This window comes from Triticum dicoccoides, chromosome 4A (genome assembly GCF_002162155.2).
Source record: "Triticum dicoccoides isolate Atlit2015 ecotype Zavitan chromosome 4A, WEW_v2.0, whole genome shotgun sequence".
Classification (NCBI taxonomy): Eukaryota; Viridiplantae; Streptophyta; class Magnoliopsida; order Poales; family Poaceae; genus Triticum; species Triticum dicoccoides.
In genome coordinates this window covers 531,097,399-531,111,544 of record NC_041386.1, presented here as the reverse complement: position 1 = coordinate 531,111,544, position 14,146 = coordinate 531,097,399, and positions in this window count along the sequence as shown.

Here is a 14,146-nt window from a genome sequence, read left to right as displayed (position 1 = left end):
ATATATACTGCACAGCATCTCCATCATCATTATCAGTACATCCTACGCAGGTGAGTTAGGATGCACTTGATCCCAGGAAGGTATCTATCCTTCAAACAAGAGGAGTGCTTCAAACTAACAACAGTACATAATATCCAACAAAAGAGGGTCGTGCTACAACAGCAGAATACATGGCTCAGTCTAGATATCAGCATGAATCAAGTTGTGCATATTTGCTGTTGGCATGAACCACATCGCCGCATGTCGGGTTTGCAAAAGCCATCCATCGCATGGAAGCTTGATGCCTTTCACACACTGAAGATTATCTGGCAACAAGCTGTATCGACAAATCTCTGGATATGGTGATTCATGAAACCCATGGTATGATGTGTAAACACAGCCCCCCCCCTCGCAAATGGAAGTTGCATAGCACAGTAATCATCGCCGGTGATATGATCGATGATTGGTTGGATGATCGGATAATTGAGCCCGAGGAACAAGGAGTGGTTGCCGAGGCTGTAAACCCGCCTCCAGTTGAATACGCCTAGCCCAACGGAGCTGGGATCTTTCTCGAACACAAAGCAGCCATAGCCATCAATGTCACGAACGCCCCATGCATTGTACTGCATGTGGTTTGATGTAATGGTTTGGTCAATTTGGTACGTGCGAATGAGCATCAAATGACCGCCGTCAGCTGAACGAGCGATAAACCACCAGCCATCGGCTGGTATGATTCCAGGTCCTGGAATCATGAAGGCCAGCACATTTGCGTCTGCTGCAACAATTCAAATGGGAGACCAAAAGGACAAAAATAAACAATCATGTTCAGAGTATGTGTGGAATCAAGATTATTATAACAGTGACACATATCATAGACAGAGAATTGCAATGTCGTGGTCATAATCATACCCCAAGTTAAAAAAATATGCCAATGGCTTTCATATTCTAGCAATATGTCATGGTTCAAACATCATGTAACAATGAGAGGAAAACAGTTATGACAGCGCCTACTCATATTCTACCATAGCACTTACTACTACTACTATTCTCATATCAACTCTAAGCAATAACATGTGTTGTTATAAAAATCTTGTAAACGAGAGTAACATATAGCAATCATGATGTTATGCTCATAATATGTATTCTAACAATCATTAGATGCCAATTGTTCTCATATCAACTCTAACAATAACATGTGTGGTCATAAAAATCTAGGAAATGAGAGGAACATATAGCAATGATGTGGTTATAGACATGCTATGCATTCTAAATTTGTAACAAATGAACAGGCAGTCGTATTCATAAGGTAAAGATGAGATGAGATAGAACAATTACACGACGATAGATTCCACCAGTATAGGCAGCCAATCTGTGCGTCGACCGCGTAAACGATGCCATCGTGCACTATAGCATCAGACAGAAATGTTGCCTCAACAGGATTGATGATGAGCCATAACCATGTATGGCGATTGGATTCCAGATAGACTAATCCCATGTTGAACAAGGCAATGAGCTTGTAATCCATGTAGTCTTCTAATGGTGTGGGCACTTCGCAGATTACAACTTTCTGCAAACAGAGGTCGAGCCAAAAGCTTGACGCGTCTCGTGCGTAGTAGGCAGGAGTGTCCGGCGGGCCGCGAGGCTCGATGGCGGTTGTATCCAACGATAGAAGGGTGATCTCTCGCTGGGTGTAGATATCCACGACACGCCACGGACTACCGGCGTGGTGGATGAGGACGATCCAGTTGGTCTTCATGCCCGCCCAGTAGTGGTCGCGCATGAAGGACAGGTGGACGGGTAGTGGTAGCATGTCGAGGGGCACCACGGCAACCTTCGTAGGATCGTCAAGTTGGTGTCTGGGCCACCTACGAGGATCGGGCATTAGCAAGCAGGGTGTCTTGAAAAGAGTCGGCCGGTTGCAGACGAGTAGACGGTACAAAGACACCGAGCATGCGGTCAGACAGGCGGTGCTCAGTAGGCCCATACGACTACAGATCTGCTCCAAGAGAACATCAGGGAGGGAATTCCAATCGCGGCTCTGCGTGTCAGTCGGTTCTACCATTGGGGTTTTCGGTGCCTACGAGCCAGCGGGGAAGTGGATTCGGGCGGGCGAGCGAAGAAGCTTCTCGTGTGGCCGAGCAGTGAGCGGGGGGATATGGTACGCGTGAGCTACCAAGGAAGATGGCGCGGGCGAGCGAGCAGTGAGCGGGGGTAAATGGTGTGCGGCCGACGATGGGGAAGAGAGGAGGAAGAAGAAGAGAGGAGGAGGAAGAAGAGATGGCAGTACTGGGTAATGCTGATTTAGTAGCACCAACACGCTGGTTCAGCTTATTAATTACGTGTCCCATCTGCTGCAGCGTGTATTGTCACTTCACTGCGAAGACTAGTTGAATAGTTCTCTCTGACCGAGATGGGGAATAATGGATCGCGAGGACTTCCTTTCTACAATATCCCTATGCCTCTACGCTCACTTCACTCATTTTGCTCCGTACCTAGTCACTTGTTGAAATCTGTAGAAAGACAAATACTCCATATTCAGGAACAGAGGGAGGCTTTTACTCCATACTATTTGGGAATAGAGGGAGTATCATCATATGGAGGGAACAGAGGAAGCTTGAAATATGAACATGTCAATGGGAGGGAGTAAGCCCCATGCATGCATGCATGCACGCAACATGCAACACTCACATGTACACATGGATGCACGCAACACTCAGGCACCCATGCGGCACACAGCACATGACGCAACACACATGCTCACGCTCAAGTGCTCAACCTACTCCCTATGTTCGTGAAAGACTGTACGTTTAGAGATTTACACATTGACCAGGGCATAATTAACGCCCAAAAGTAGCAGACTTATGTGTGCATGCGACCATTGAGAAAGAAGATTAAATGAAGGCCGTTGCATGCTGTAATTAAGGATAGACATGTAGCTTATACCTACAGCACAAGTTGGTGCATTAGTCAATCAATATCGATTTAGATTAAAGGCTAAATGCATTGGAAGTGTAGATGTACATCATGTACTACACTCTTTGTTTTATAGCCGATGTACACTCTTTGTTGGAAGACCGAGGGAGGACACGTGCATGCACTCACATACACAGCCAGGGTGGTTCGCGCGCAAGGGTTGGACTCGTGTTGCACCTGCGTAAAGTTTTGTTTAACTGATTTCTTTGCTCTACCAACTGACAGGTGGGATCCAGAAACCAGGTGACAATTTAACCAGTCAACAAAGTGCCACGTCAACTATGTGGCCGGTCAGTAGGGTGCAATACGGTGCTCTACGATGAGCTAGTGATCGTATAATTGCCGCAAAACTATATATAGTGACCGTAAAGAGCGTATTGTTACATACGTTGACCGCCAGTGTATTTTTCTCGTTTCAAATTAACCCATATTAATCGGAAAGGATGCAGTATGGACTACTAGTACTAGTACTAGTACTGCTTTGATGTGTCCCTCAACTCGCCGAACAAGGAGAAGCATGCTTACTACGCCTCTCCCTCGCCCATGCGCGCGGTGGTTCGCAGGACAAGGAGAGGGTTTTGACTACAACGCCCTCGCCCTCGCCCTCGCGGTGGACGTGCAGCAGTTCAATCGGTGTCAGATTGCCAGAAGCATATTGTACTGTAGTATCATCATTGTTGGACCTTCCGAAGAGGTGAAGACCCAAGTGCAAGGTTCACACGAGTACGAACTGTTGAACCTCCTGAAGAGGCAAAGAGCCAAGCACAAGGTTTTATAGGAGTTGTCGTCCTAGTAGGAGTGTACTACAACTATAGCGAATGATGCTACTGTATGATGCCGCCACGTCACGTATATCCAAAGCTGTGCCACCTTTTTTTCTTAAAGAGCGTGTTGGAGCCCGTGCAACAACTACACAAGTTGCATGTACACATAACACATTTACTAGTAATAAATTCTAAAGGACAAATGTCAGTATGCCACACAAGTTCATCTCCAATTCATGTGATAAATTTGTGCACGACTAGTCTACATATATTCACAGCACTACCGTTCACAATTACCGTACTCCACTTACACGTTATAGATGGGCTACATGTCCTCCTACAGGTTCCAGTCCCAGGTGTTCTTCATGGATGGCATGATCCATAGCGGTGGGCAACGGGAATCATTGTCACAGCTTTCTAGTCTGGTTCCACACGATGGAGACTCATCCAAGCTGAAGCGGCATAAATTAGGGATAGCGTGTCCCAGCATGTCGTTCATCCGGCGGTGCGCACTGAAGACACAACCATGCTTCATGAACGGCAGGCCTTCTGTGTCGTGCACGGAAGGTGGCATCCGCTTCACAATGGGGTAGTTGTCCCTGATGAAAAGCGAGTACTCTCCAAGAGTGTTCCTCGGCACCCACGTAGCATCATGGGGGTTGAACTCGGCGCCGTTCATCTAGTACACGCGGCATCCAGATCTGCACACATGGTGACGTACATAGTCAAGGTCCATGCATAATAATGTTGTGCTCAAATATGGCGGTCAGTAATACTGTGCAGCAAATAGTACTACTCCGGTATAGAGGAAGTAAAATAACCGGCTTATTATATATAGCCACTCTTGGCTACATGGATGAGATAGTAAGACATGGAAAAACAAAAATGGTGGCAGCTAGTGGGTTCAAGTCTTCAAGGGCCTAGCTAGCTATACGCGTCCTCTAAGGTAAAAAGTACTCCTACTGGTACTACAAAGTATACTACTAGTACAACAATGAAAGAGAAGGCGAGAGGGTTAAAAAATGGAATACCTGGGTAGATGGCGACGGTCCGATCGTGGTAGATTGTGTGACCATGTTGCACATCAGTGGTACCATGGGTAACGACTGCTAAGATAGTTTATCCCAATATGCCAAAGTCAGCTACAAGGTTCCAGGTTAGACCAAATCACGGATGCAAATGCACATCCAGGATCAGCGATCTTATTTTGATCGGGGGATGACTGGTCCCTACAAAATAATGGAGTACCATTAGGGATGCAAATGATGGTTTGTGCATTCCGTTTATAATCTCCCGTACCGTAGGATGGCAACCAGATGAAACAAGTCCCCTGGCTTGTCACCACGAAGATGCGGCCTAGATGGCGCACGGCGTCTTCGAACGTGTAGGGGTACAAATCTGTCGCCGCCAACATGCGCCAACATCTGCCGTTACTGCCTCTTGCATTGATGGCAATCCTTATGTCGAACACCGTGATGAGATAGTAATCGTCGTAGCCGCGTCGCTTTGTCGGTGGGTCCGCAATTGCTATCTTCTTCAATCTCATGTAGGCATCATCATACATATTCAAGCCCAGCCAGTCCGGAAGGCCGATCCCAATGGTGGAGAAGGGGTCTACCGGAACGGCCGCACTGATGTGGATGTTGTGCAAAATGATGGTGGTATCCGGCCGGAGGTATGCAAGCCAATCTTCGTTGGCACCGACCCAGACCTATATATAAGACGGTGGGCAGCGGAGAAATTACAGGATGGAAATGAAATAACTAAGTACTGCATGATCAAACTCCATTACTGACCCGCTCATCGGACAAAATCCGACTACCTCTCAACGTCGGCAACTCTAGCGGAGTCAACGTGCAACCATGGCCAGGGAGCGGTGTTCTGTTTGAAGGATTGTCCCATAGAAGAACCTTCTCCTCGAGGACGCATGGAAGACCAACAGGCATGTCCTGTTTAAGCAGTGTCTTGAAAAAGTTGGTGCAGGAAGCACCGAGTCTTGCAGCGGTGAGGACGTCGGAGCGGCGTGCGATTTCTCCCACGGGATCGTCGTCCAAGGTCTCCCAGCCCCGACGAGAAGGAGAACCGCCTGGCGAATCCATGGGAGCAGCGACGAACTACCTTCTCTTCAGGAGGAGGGAAACTGGCAAGGAGGAGATAAGAGCGTAGTAACCACAGGGCCTCGTTCCTTCCAACTGTAGATCGTTCCTCAGCGAAGGGGTGAGGCTATTATTTACTAGGGACAATTCCATTTCTCCCCCTAACTTGAGCCACCACCTGGCATTTGCCCCTAATTTTCAGGTATGCTCAAAAATACCCCTGTTCCGTCAAGTCACCTTATAGAAATGCCCTTGCCGTCCGGTCAAAGGGCTTTGAACGTCTAGTGAATAGTAACATGGTGAACATTAAATTTGAAAAAATAGCAAAAAATCAAAAAAATCTGAAATTTTGTCGGCTCGAAGATACTCAAGGGCGCAAGGTGCGTACAAATTTTCAAGCTATTTGGACATTCCAGGAACTCGTGGGAAAGGAAAAAATGTAAATCTATACGCTGTGAACAGTAAATTACAAAAAAATAGCAAGAAAAATTTAAAAAGTATGAATTTTTCTGGCATCAAAGAGGCTTGGGTGCGCAAGGCGCTTGCAATTTTTTTTGATCAAATGACATGCGAGGTGCTCTAGCAAAAAAAAATAGTGCATTTTTCAGAGTTTTTTTCTGTGCCAAATATAATTTTTTTTTCTCCACGAGCTCCTACAGTGTCTAAACACAACAAAAATTTGCACGCACCTTGCGCACCCCAGCCTCTTTGATGCCAAAATTTTTCATATTTTTTGAATTTTCTTACTTTTTTTTTGAATTTACTATTTACAGCATACATTTTAAAGTTTTTCCTTTGACACGAGCTCCTAGAATGTCCAAACTGTGCCAAAATTTGTACGCACCTTGCTCCCTTGAGTATCTTCGATCCCACAAAATTTCAGATTTTTTTGATTTTTTTTTTTGCTATTTGTTTCGAATTTACTGTTCACCATGTTACTGTTTATCGGACAGTCAAACCCCTTTGACCGGACGGTAACGGCAGAAAAGGGCATTTCTGTAAGGTGACTTAATGTAAGAGGGGTATTTTTGAGCATACCTGAAAATTAGGGGCAAATGCCAGGTGGTGGCTCAAGTTAGGGGGATAAATGGAATTGTCCCTATTTACTACTAGTACTCCCTCCGATTCTCTTTACTCTGCGCATAAGAGCAGACCCGGATACCAAGGCAGGGGCTCGCTGCATGCTTTCTGGATGGAAATACCCCTGGCGCATGGATGGGAGGAGCTAGCAGCTATAAATGCCCCATGCAGCCCATTGGCTGTCCGCCCGCGTTCTCCTCTCTCTGCATGCTGCATGGATGTCTCCCTCTCTCTCACATGACTGCATGGGTGGCGCCAGCCTATGAGAAGCTCGTGTGGAGATAGCAATCTTCTCTCTAGAAGAGATTTTTTTGAAAGAAAGGGATTATGGAACGTTATGGGATTGCATTATACTGTAAATAATAGCACTAGTAAGAATTTTTTGGCACTAGGTAGTAGTTTTTGGCGTGGATTAAGAATTTTTGGGTATGTTTTTGCCATTTTTGTACACGCCAACTAGTGTCAAAAAACGTCATACATTATGTGACGGAGGAGTACGTACTCGTACTGTAGCAGTACTAGTACTACTTTTCTCAACTAATAGTGCGATGTACTGTATTTCTAGTCTAGTCTAGTATAATGCACCAGTTTTGAACTCTTGAATCTCAGGGCCAAGGAGCTACAGTTGGAAGTGGAGGGTACTACTGTTCTCTAGAACCATCGTTGTACTATCAATGTAGGGGAAGTACACCTGCGTAGTGGACTAGTGGGTACTCTCGATGCTCTATTCAGCCGCTCCTCTCACGTAGCTAGCCTACTCAGCCGCTCCTCTCACGCACACACTAGCAGCCTGTTTATCAGCGACGGTTACTACGGGGGCAGAACATTTGAGTTATTTGATACAGCGAGACTAGGCTTTTCGCTTCCATTTGTGGAGGTGTAATGGATCTCGTCGAACTTTGTTAGTAGTTCCTTCTTTATGAATGAGATGAAGCAAAGCTTTTGCCTCCGTTTCAAAAAAAAACACGTCAAGAGGATTTCTTTTATAGTAGAGCCGATAATGGAGTGAAGTCCATGCTTGCAACGCCACAAGCTACAGAGTAGTAGTACTTCCTCAGTCTAGGTGTGTAAGTCATCTTACGTTGTGCATCGTGACCAAGGCGGAGAGGAAAACGAGAAAACTTAATGTCTTTTTGCTAATTAATAGCATGGCATGCAATGAACTAACCACTGCATATGTTATGTTTGGTAGTCTCAAGTCATTGAAAGCATGCACAGCCCACATATCTTATTGGTTGATATGCCACAAAACAAAAAACGAGAAGGGAGTTAATGTACGGTGCCTAAGTGTTTTGGGATTATTTGGTTTTTGTAAGGTGACTTACACACCTAGACGGCGGGAGTAGAGCACTTTACGTATAGAGCCATATTGCACAGCTCCCAATGCCCCGCCAGGCCTTTCCGGCTCCTCGGACTTAATTGGGAGGCGCTAGTTTAAATATGCTACTAGCTGATGACGAAGCTGCAAGCGAGGTGCGGCTAGGGCGAGCACGCGAGCCACGGGATGCTGGGAAGGAAAACCGTTTCACGTGGCTAGGCTGTCCAGTGCACCCAGATTGTGGGGCCGCACGTCCGTTTGACTTCAAAACTCAAACTACCCGTGTAAAATATTGGCTCACAGCGAAGTGTAGTAGTACTATTTTTTTAAAAAGGTCGCCTGCGTTCGGCCGAGATCGAACCCACAAAACGAGGTATACACTCCTGCGACCACTAGTAGTACTCGTTGGAGTACAACGTAACCTAGAATCGCCTTTTGTCGCTAGTAGTACGTACATTGTTCCTTACAAGAAACCCCTATCATCTGTTGCTGGCTATAAGCCAGTGCCATGTCATCTACAGCCCATCTTATAGCTAACATGTACAATAATAGATCAAAAGAGTGTACTACTTTTTTATTATGTGGCCCACTTCTCATTCTCACAAAGTGCCTAGGAGCACGTGCTAGAGCTGGCTCTTCACGAAGAGCCCGCTTACCTTCTCTCTCCTCTTCTCTTTCCTCCAACTAAGCAGAAATATACTAGTTTATTTCTTATAGTCCACTGACTCAGCTCTATTGTACTTGCTCTAATAATGCAAGAACCCACTAAAATGCCAAGAAACTACTACCACTTGCATACGTGGCAGACTTAAGATAAGACTACCTTACCAACCATTGTACATGCTCTTACCAACAAAAATCCTCGAGTGACCTCCTACCTCCGGCCCGTCCACCTAGTCATCCTCGGCCATGGGAAGCAGCTACCGCAATCGGTAGAAGGAGAGGTCAAAACCACCGGCGGTGCGGAGCCCATGTTGCGGCAGCCCGAATGCCAGCTCCGTCCGGCGCTCGTGGTCGCTAGCTAGCCAAGATAGCTCCGTCCAGCTGCTTGTCTACAAGGTTTGCTAGCTAGATTGGCACGGCAGCGCGGCGGCTTGCTCGTGCGCGCCGTGCTAAGGCCAGCCATCTGGCTCGAGCGAAGGCCAGCGCAGCGGCTTGCTCGCTCGTGAGTCATGCTCGGGCCAGCCTGCCAACCCGTGCGGAGGCCAGCGCGGCATCCGGCCCGTCCTGCGGAGCGGCGGCCAACTCGCTCATCACCGGCGCCACCGACGAACACGCATCAGTACTGTTTGAAGTAATGTTCAGGAAAAAAATGATTTGAGGGGGAATAACGGGATAGAAGGTCAGATGTGGGTCCCTCGTGTCAACGGTCAAACAAAATGTGTTGGTTTAAGCTGCCTCGTCAGCACGGACATGTGGGCCAACCCTGTCATAAATGGGTTTAAACGAACCTAATCGGTAGGAGTACTAGGTAGTTTTTGGCATGGATTAAGAAATTTTGGGTATGTTTTTGCTATTTTTTGTACAATAGATTCTTCCTAGGGCTGGTTGAAAGTGGTAGTTTTTTGTTAAATACTCTACATATTGTAAGTAGGAGTGAAAGTTAAGCTTTGGAAGCCAATAAGCAAGGCTAGTTACATAGTGCATATGTGTACATGATTGAAAGTAAATATCAATCATGAGTGACTAATATCTTGATGGAAAACTCGAAACTATGGAATACTAGGAAAAAATGCATGGTTGGAAATACTAGCAATGTTCATGTCCGTTGCAACAAATAATAATTAGAATAATACTTATTCACAAACTTGGTACAAAACACTCTAATTTTGATATACATATGTCACTAGAGATATATTATGTTTCAATTAGAATATATTCCTTGGGCTGTTTTGGTGAGGTCAGGGAGGGATGTGGTTGGTTTTAAGATACTAATTATGGGTTTTTCTACAAATTGGTAGACAAGTGGGATGTTGGTGAGAAAAAGCAACAACTTACCTCACAATCGTTATATGTAGATCTAATGGTCAAAAATGATGGATGGCAGACACACCAGCATCACCAACTTAGTCTTGTGTAGGAGTACTAGCAAGATCCGTGCATTGCACGGAACATCAAGATGCATTTTTTTATAAAACACTTGTTGTGATTGACCCTTGCGAGAGTACATGTGTAAAAACTAATGATATCTCGAGAAATATGAGATAAGGTGAAGAGGAGTGGGGTGTGGTGGTGGTTGATGGTCGGACTGAGCGGAGGCATGGGGATTGACGACGCCGGCAGCGGCCACCAGGCCAGTTTGTTCCAGAGGCTTTCTTTCTTAATTGCTCAACAATGAGGTTTGTTGGAGATAAGGATGAATGAGGGAAGGCCTTGTCTGCAAATGTGGAGAGGGGTGCGAGTATCTTTTAGTTTAATTTCCATCCCCGTCAGATATAGATCGGACAGTCTATATTGCAAGATGGCACACGTACCATCATCACCAACTCGGTTTTTTATAAGAGAAAAAATATAAGTATGGAGATACAAACGTATTATCGATATTTGCTTCCGTAAACTAGCATCTACATTCTATTCAACACCTCGTCATGTGGGGCCTTAGCACAATGACTTCTCGACTGTGTAAAACAAAAAAATTTCCCGTCGCCGACAAGGAAGGGGTGACGGCGGTGCGCTTTTTGGCTTGCTCTAGTCCTAGTAGTCATACTAGGTGGTCTAAGCACGTGTAGATTTATTCTTTTTCACGTCTCATGTTCGTCATACTGCCACGACTGTTGATGAATAGACGGCAAGTTATTCACGGGGAAACCCTTGTTGAGCGTGTTTGAGAGAGAGAGAGAGAGAGTGATATGTTAGAGACTGAGGCAATGAAACAGATTCTTTGTGTCTATGTGTGTGGAGGATAGAGAGAGACATATACATGGGGCTTTGTGTTGTGTAACATGGAGACACATATACATAATTAGAGAGTGAGTGTGTGAGATACACATGCGGACATGAGGAGAGATGAGGATCCAGATAAATGGGTGTTTGTGCGTGTCTGTGTGTGTTTGTGCATGCGTTTGTGTGTGAGAGGGAGAGAGTGTATGTGGAGTAGAGAGACCACTGATGATGTAAACCTAATATAAGGGAAGGGGGAATGGTGTGACATGTGTAGTAGCGAGATAGCATGGGTGCGGGCGGGGGAGCAGACTATTTGAAAGAGACATCGAGTGTGTGTGTGGAAAGAGGGGTGTGAGAGCGAGAGAAAGAGAGAACTAGCGACGGAGAGAGAGAGAGGGGGGAGAGGGGGCGAGAGGGGTCGTATGTGTCCATAAATGGCGTATAGATAGGGAGACAATGTTGATGTTGTCCGAAATTGGCCTATGAACGGAGACACAAAAGAAGCGAGTCATCGTGTGTGTGATAGAGACTTCATGAGAGATCTAGAATAGATGGTGTAGAGAACAATGTGCAAAATCGAAAACGATTATACATTAGGGAGCTATGCAAAGAGTCCCGACATATATGTATACAGAGAGCTACCCTTTGGTTGAAGAAAACAGTAGTCGTTTCCTAAAAAAATAGAAAAAAATGATAATCTTTTTTTCGAGAGTACGCCAATGACGTACCATATTTTTATAGACGAAAGAGAGTTAATGTACAAGAAGCCCATCCCTGATGCGAACATCAAGGGTGGGTGACACACACCTACTCGACTCCGAAGCACAACTAATCTAACTTCTCACAAAACGTTGTAGACGTCCCGCTCCAAGCCCTGCCGTATGCCATGCCGTGATTTCCTCAAACACAAAATTGGGGATGAGGGGTGCAGGTTTCTTCTGCTCCTGTCTGTTGAAAACCCTGGCATTTCTTTGCTTCCAAAGAGTCCAAGCCACTGCCGTCACGAGAGTGTCAAAGCCTCTTCTGTCCGCTCCACTAAACTTCTTCCTTTCTCTCATCCACCAAGCAGGGAAGGTGTCATTCGTAGTAGTGCCTACCACATTAAGTCCGAGCAGGTCAAACACACGCTGCCACACCTCCTGTGCAAAAGTGCACTTGGCCAGTATGTGGTCCACGTTATCCTCCGCTTGCAAACACGTGAAACATGGCGACGGCTGGTCTTGCAGGCCATGACGTGCCCGTCTATCCGATGTCCACAATCGATATTGTAACGCCAACCAAATGAACAACTTGCACTTTAAGGTCGCCCAGCTTCTCCAAGTGCAAGCCGCCGTTGGTGATTTCTGCAGGCCCGAGCAAAGATGGTCATAGACCGATTTTGCCAAGTAGCTCGCCGTATTCGTCGCCGGCCAAGTGAACCGGTCCGGTTCATTCGCATCTCTATGCACCGAGGCGATTGCATGGCAGAGGTGCATACACTGCAACTGGGCAGTGAAGGTAGCCATGGCATCGCAGTCCTCGTACCACCTGTTCTCCGTAAGAGCCTGAAGGACCGTCCGGCTGTTAATGATTCTCCTAGGCACCGTCTCCATCAAGCGCGGCGCGATATCTGCCACTCCAGCTCCTCGTATCCACTTATCTCTCCAGAACAGGATGCTGTCACCCCTTCCAACCTCAATCCTAACCATGCTTTCAAAAACAGCTCTTGCATCACAGTCAGCCGCCATAGCTAAGCCTTGCCATGGTCTGCTAGGATCAGTCCTTCTTAGCCACTCCCACCTCACTCTCAGCGCCAGAGCCTGGGCTTTCATGTTCTTTATCCCTAAACCTCCGAACTTCTTTGGTCGGCACACTTGGTTCCAAGCCACGAGACATTGCCCTCCGTTACTTTTGTCCTTCCCTGCCCAGAAGAACGACCTCATCCATTTATCCATTTCCTCGAACACCCAATCAGGCACATCAGTGATCATCAAGTGGTGCACAGGCCTAGCTGCAACAACGGACTGAACCAAAACTAGACGACCTGGTCGCTGAATAAGTCCTCGTTGCCAGGCAGGGATCACTTTCCGGACTTGGTCAAGCATAGGCATCCATTCAGCGCGCGTTAAATTCCGGATTGCAAGCTGTAGACCGAGGTATTTGCAAGGAAATTCGGCAAGTCCACAGTGCAACAATCCGGCCATCCTTGCCTTATCTTCCTGATCCCCACGGATCAAAAACGGTAATCTTAACGTTGGGCGCAAAGCCTGGTCTCGCGACGGGCTTGCAGCCGTCGGATGGCCGGGAGGCCGAGCAGTGTGTGTCCGTGATAACGCCGTGATGTAGACACGGCCAGCGTGCCTCGTGCAGCGGCCATCGCGCCGTATCGCAGTCAGTGGCGGAGCTTGAAAAAAGAAGTTGGGCGGGCCAGAGAGCACAATATTTTCCAAATTCTAGAGCATGCATTACTAATTCAATAGATATAGTCACCACACCTTCTGTTCACGTATATACTTCCTCAGACCAAAATAAGCCATAACATTTGAGATAGTACACACGCTACAATATCCAGTTTTGGGTACTTTCTGAAAGGTGAACTTTTTTTTCAAAACCAATGAACTTTTTTCAAATTTGATGGACTTCTTTTCAAAATTGATGAACTTTTTTTTTCAAACCAATGAACGTTTTTTTAAAATCGATGAACTTTTTTCAAATTCGATGAACTTTTTTCACAATCGATGAACTTCTTTTGAATTTGTGAACTTTCTTTTGAATACATGAACTTTTTCAATTTGGTGATTTTTTTGCATGCTCGTGAACTTTTTCTGTAATAGGTGAACATGTTTTAAAATAATTAGAAAATATAAACGGTACAGTGTGATGTGCAAGAAATTTCGCGTCTATGTTTATATTCTTTAAACATTTCGCGCAGCAACCATTCATAAGCAGTTAACTCGTCTAGTGGTTAGCCTCTTTGTGTGAAAGAACGACGGCGCGACATCGAATCTCACTTGGGATGTATTTTTTGGCATTCTTTTTGCGCGTTGTGCCATGCGCGATCGTGAGCCGGCCCA